The sequence below is a fragment of the Lepus europaeus genome, chromosome 5 (assembly GCF_033115175.1).
Source record: "Lepus europaeus isolate LE1 chromosome 5, mLepTim1.pri, whole genome shotgun sequence".
In the NCBI taxonomy this organism is placed as follows: Eukaryota; Metazoa; Chordata; class Mammalia; order Lagomorpha; family Leporidae; genus Lepus; species Lepus europaeus.
This window is the reverse complement of record NC_084831.1, coordinates 12,816,755-12,822,835: the sequence shown is the minus strand read 5'-3', so window position 1 is coordinate 12,822,835 and position 6,081 is coordinate 12,816,755.

The following is a 6,081-nucleotide window of genomic DNA, read 5'->3' as shown; positions in this document are numbered from 1 at the left end:
CCAGGTCACCCCGGGAGACCTGCTCTGCCCGGCTGTGCTGCCCCCGCCCCGCCTCCCCTTTGCCCTTGGAGACATCCTCCGAGGCTCCCTCGGCCCCTGCTCCTGCTTCCCAGCCGCCTTCTCTGGATCCTCCTTTGGTCTCTAACTCCAAAGCCTGCAAAGCTCCATCCGCGGTCCTCTTTCTTCTCCTCCCTCCCTTAGTGATCTCAGCGGGGCTGCGGTGCCGGCTGGACTTCCAGGCTGGCAGGTGGACCGTGGTCCTCACCCCTGGGCCGCAGGGCTGCCAGGCAGTGCCACCCTTACTCGGGGTCTCCCTGGGAGCCCTCAGCTCTAACCTGCAGAATCTCCCTGAGCCGTGGCTGCTTCCTCCCATACATGGCCCCCAGGTCCTCCCAGCAGTCCAGGCTCAAAGCCCAGCCCTCTAACTCTCTCTCTCTCTCTCTCTCTCTTTTGACAGGCAGAGTGGACAGTGAGAGAGAGAGAGACAGAGAGAAGGGTCTTTCTTTGCCGTTGGTTCACCCTCCAATGGCCGCCGCGGCCGGTGCGCTGCGGCCGGTGCACTGCGCTGATCTGAAGCCAGGAGCCAGGTCTCCTGGTCTCCCATGCAGGTGCAGGGCCCAAGCACTTGGGCCATCCTCCACTGCACTCCCGGGCCACAGCAGAGAGCTGGCCTGAAAGAGGGGCAACCGGGACAGAATCCGGTGCCCCAACCGGGACTAGAACCTGGTGTGCCGGTGCCGCAAGGCAGAGGATTAGCCTAGTGAGCCGCGGCGCCGGCCTAACCCACTCTCTTAACTCCCACTGCATCCCAGGTGTTGGTAGGACCTGTGATGCCTCCTCTGACATGCGCCCTGCACCCGGCCCGTCTCCCCTCTGCTTCCACAGCCACCACGTGGTCACGGGTGCCCTAGCTTCTCTGCCTCTCCCCCCGCCTGCCCGCACCCTGCTCTCTGATAGCAGTGGAACAATCTTTTCCCAACATAAATCGAATCACGTCACCCAACTGTGCACCTGAGCTTGCACCGGCAGAACCCCCACCCCTCTCCCAGGCCAGCTGCCCGGGCTCGAGAGGACGCTTTATGAAAAAGGACGAAGCGCACCCAGCCGAGAACGGGCATCCTGCTACATCCAGCTGGCTCCCGCCAAGAACCAGGTCAACTGCCACTCTGATCAAGATGGAGAAAACACGGCGTTCATTCCGCGGCTCTGGACACAGCCCTGGGGAACCGAGGTCGCAGCCTCCCGGCCTCTGTGTGACGGCGCCAACCCCCTCCCGGCCCTCCCTCCAATCCAGAGCTGGTCAGCCACGGCACTCACGTTTTAGGCCAAATCCCCGTGTGCTGTAGGGACAGGCCACTGGCTCAGTTGTGATAACCACAGCCGCCTTTAGACGTTGTGCAGGCAAATTGTCCTCAGACGAGAATCCTGCCTGATCCCGAGCTGTCGTGTCTCACGCACCCTGGGTGGTCCTGGCCCACGCTGCAGTCTTTTCGCGACCAAGAACAGCTCGCGCTGAGCACGGACCACGTGGCAGGCGCCCAACCCAACACGGACCGACTCGCTGCACCCATCTATCCCAGCAGCCCTTTGGAGCAGGTACTATTGTCAGCCCATTTTACAGATGGGCGACTGAGGCCCAAGTGGATCAGATGAATGATCCCTAGCCAGGTTCTCTGCTGCTCACACGCCCACATTCTTGTCCTCCTTCAGTCCTAACAGCTTGGCAAATCAGAGCTAGGAAGCTCAGATTCTACAGGGGCCAACAGGGCTGCGAGGTTTCCGTGAGCTCACCCAGGGTCCCAGAGCCACGGCAAGTGGCAGAGCCAGGGTCGGAGCCCAAACCTCATGGCAAAGCTTGGCGTTCTTCCACCGCTCCCAACAGCCTGCGAGAGACGCACACGCATATTTCCAGCCGTTTGCTTCTGCAATTCAACAAATGCTTGATTGTCATCATTGATGGGCCAGGCCCTGTGGCTAAGGGCGTGGCTGAAACTCCCAGGGAGGAACTGATGAGAGGTCTGGGGTTTGCTCTGAAGGAACCAGGGGTGTGGAGGGGCGCCCGGGGCGGTGGGTGGGGGGTGGATGAGACAAGACTGGGGGTGAGTTGGTGGCTCCTGAAGCCCGGGAGGCTGCCCCTCCTTGTGTCATCTGAGGGCCGGCGCTGTGGCATAGTAGACTGAGCCTCCACCTGAGGCACCAGCATCCCACATGGGCACCGGTTCGAGTCCTGGCTGCTCCTCTTCCGATCCAGCTCTCTGCTATGGCCTGGGAAAGCAGCAGAAGTTGGCCCAGGTCCTTGGGTCCCTGCACCCACGTGGGAGACCCGGAAGAAGCTCCTGGCTCCTGGCTTTAGCTATGGCCATTGTGGTCATTTGGGAAATGAACAAGCGAATGGAAGACCTCTCTCTCTCTCTCTCTCTCTCCCTCTCTCTGTAACTCCACCTCTCACATAAGTAAATAAAATATTAAAAAAGAAAGAAAGTTGCCCTCCGGCAGTGCTGTCTCAAGTGTGGACAGTTTGGGCTTGGACTTGGGCTTCCGGGGTAAGTTTCTTCCTCTCTGGACCTCAGCTTCCCCATCTGTAGAATGGGGATAATCGTTTCTAGCTTGCAGTGCTGTTGGGGGATGAGGTGAGATCGTCCAGGGGCAGCCCCTGTACAGAGAGGCCCTGGCCAGCCTTTCCCCTCTACCAGGGCAAGGACCCTACTGTCTCTGGGGACAGGCGACACATGGCCTCATCCCAGTGCTATCCATGGCCCTCCTCCGGCACAGACCTCCAGGGCAGCCCTCGGCCTTGTGGTGGCCCTGGGGGACCGACCCTGAGACAAAATCCCTAATCTCCATGAAGGGCTCAGTGTCCCCCGGCTGCAGCTGGACCAGGTCCTCCTCTGCGGTGCCTGGTGGCAGGGGTGCCTGCAGGGTCCTTGGCAAAGCCGCTGCTGAGAGGCCCTCCCCGCACTGAGCCCTGGCCCCCTGCCTCCTCCGGCCTCTCTGGGCCCCTCGGCAGCTGGCCGGGCTGCTGGAGCGATTTCCAGACTCCCAGGAGCTGGAGAGGACTGTTGGCAGCCCTCGGGAGTTCTGGCTGGGAGGACCTGGCAGGTGACCTGCTCGGTGCCTGTTCACTTCCCCTGGGCTCATGGGCAGGGCTACGATGGTCTCGTGCTCCCAGGGCGGCTGCTTTGGGACCTCCACTCAACAAACACTCCGTGTGCTCCCCTACACTTCACAGAATCCCTTGCGGGAACACATGGGGGTCACATGACTGATGCCAGCCAATGGGCTGCAAGAGGAAAGGGCCATGTAACTTCCAGAACCTGGTAGCTGAGAGCCAGGCTGTCTCGACCCCCCTTTTCTTCCCCAGATAAAGTGGAGGGCCAGCGGCAGGTGCAGACGCCTGGGGCCAGCGGCAGACGGGGTATGGAGGTTTCCCAGGGTCACTCACGCCAAGTCTGAGTCCCAGTGCCAGGACAGTCAAGGATCAGGAGTCCTGTGAACCCCACTTTTCTGCAGGTGCGACAGATGTCACAGCCTGTCTTTCTGGCCACAGGCCCAGGACATTGAGCTGGGCAGTGTGAGAGAACCCTTACAAACCTCTGCCCTGCCCTGAGCCACTGTGGTGACCTTGGTCACACACGGGCAGCCCTGAGCCATAAAGAAAACCGGCCCCCTGCATAGAGGAACCCGGGGCTCCCACTTTGTGACGAGCGTGGACAGAGGCCAGAGGTCTCTCTCTCTCTCTCTGTTTTAATCTTTTACCTCTTGTGCCTCCTCCCGGGGGGCAGGTGCAGTCTCAGGCACCGGGTGACAGTGTCAGAGGTGGAAACACTAAGAGAACGCATTCTGCAGGACTCCGTGCCTGGAGAGACCCCTGCGGGCCGCGGGGGAGCGGCAGGAGAAGAGGAATTGCCAACGCTGCGTCTGAGCTGCCGCGGGCACCGGCTGGTCTCCAGTGGAATGAGCATTTTTTTTCAAAAAGCAAAGGTTTGGAGAACTGAATGAGGATGTAAGCAACCATCCGGGCCCCAGAGAGACCACCACGTACCGAGGGCACTGTGGGGAGAGGGAGAGACCCCGAGGACGAAGCAAAGGGCTGACGTCAGCAATGCCGCTCACAGAAGGCAGCATGACTCTTGCCGTCTGAACTTGAACAGGTGCCGATCTGCTCCACCGGGTCCTGACAAAACCAAGGAAGAAGCAGGAAGTCCACACTGCAGAGGATTTTAACAGGCCCCAGACCCTCCAGCAAACTATCCAGAAAGTCCTGAATTGGAGAGTGCGTGGGTTCAAGTCCTGACTCTGCTCCCGATTCCGGCTTCCTGCACATGTACACCCTGGGGAGCAGCAGAGGGCGGCTCAGGTAGCTGGGTCCCTACACACGGAGACCTGAGCCACATCCCCTGCTCCTGCTTTGGCCCGGCCCAGCCCTGAGCATCGTGGGCATCTGGGGAGGGAAGCAGCAGATGGGAGCTCTGTCTGTCTCGGTCTCTCTGCTCTTCAAATAAATTAATTCCTGAAATACAATGAAGAATGGAACAGACTCTCAGAGACGTGCTTGGCCGTGATAAAAGATCTGACTTTTCTATCCCTGACCAGGAAGAGTCAGGGAGAGACGCAGAAAACATATTTAAAAAATAACAATGGCTGCAAATTTCCCAAGTCAGTGAAAAACATAAATATAAGGATTCAAGACTTTCATTGATCTCCACGAACGGTAAACCCAAGGAAACTGTGCCCAGACGCAATGTGATCACTTCTGCCAAGCGTGGACCCAGGGAGCCTGGAGAAAAGGAAGCCACACATAAGGAGGAGCAGCAGCTCAAGGGCTGCGGCTGCTTCCTCGGAAACCAGAGAGGCCAGGAGACGCAGGAATCTTCCCCAAAAGGAAGGGATTACCAACCCTGAATTCTACACTGAGCCGAGACAGCCTTCCAAGGTGAACGAAGACCAAGACCACGCTGGCCCAGCACGTGCGCTCTGAACAGAAGCCCAGGGGTTCTGGCCGCATGAGAGCCGGCGCCAGCGGGAGACCTGGCGTCTCGGGGGTCGGGCGCGACAGGAACGGCAGATGTGGGGGTACAGCAGGCTGCCACGCTGCTCCCCGGCGCCCTACAGTGTGTGTTAAGGACACAGTTGTCTGAGAGGTGGAACGCATGTACGTGTGACACAGAGGCTGGCCGTGGAGTCAAGGCTTCTAAGATGGCTACATTCTGTTTTTATTTCCAGGTAAAATAGTGACTCTAAGCAGACTATGCAAAGGTAGGGATGCCTATTTCAATCCCTGGACCAATCGCTACAAAATACTACAAACAGATACAGTAAAAAAGCCAACAGAGACACTACAACGACATAGTAAAACATGTTTAAATAATCCAATGGACAGAAAAGAGCAGGGGATAAGCAAAAGGAGGCGATGTATGGAATATCAATGACGTGGTGGATCGAATACGGCCACCTGACTTTACCCTCAACGTGAACGGCCTGAGTGCAGACTTGGAAGACAGATTCTCAGATCCTGGTCATGCTGCCTCTAAGAAACATCCAGAACTTTCTCTGTGTAATAGCTATATATAGATATTATATAGTTATTATCTCTACATAGATAATTAATGTAATACTTATTTAGTAATTTTAATAACAAATTTAATAATTATTAAGTAAATACCATACTCCAAACCTTTCCAGAATACGTACTGTTCAGCTCTTTGCCATCCCATACTTACCAAAAGCCTGGTTTTTTTTAAAGATTTATTTTATGTATTTGAAAGAGTTACCGTGAAATGTAGAGCCAGAGCCAGAGAGAGAGAGAGAGAGAGAGAGGTCTTCCATCCTCTGGTTCACTCTCCAAATAGCTACAATGGCCGGAGCTGTGCTCATCTGAAGTCAGGAGCCAGGAGCTTCTTCTGGGTTTCCCACATGGGTGCAGGGGCCCAAGTGCTTGGACCATCTTCTACTGCTTTCCCAGGCCACAGCAGAGAGCTGGATTGGAAGTGGAGCAGCCGGGACTCGAACCGGTACCCATATGGGATGCCAGCACGGCAGGCAGCAGCTTTACCTGCTACGCCACAGCCCTGGCCCCCCAAA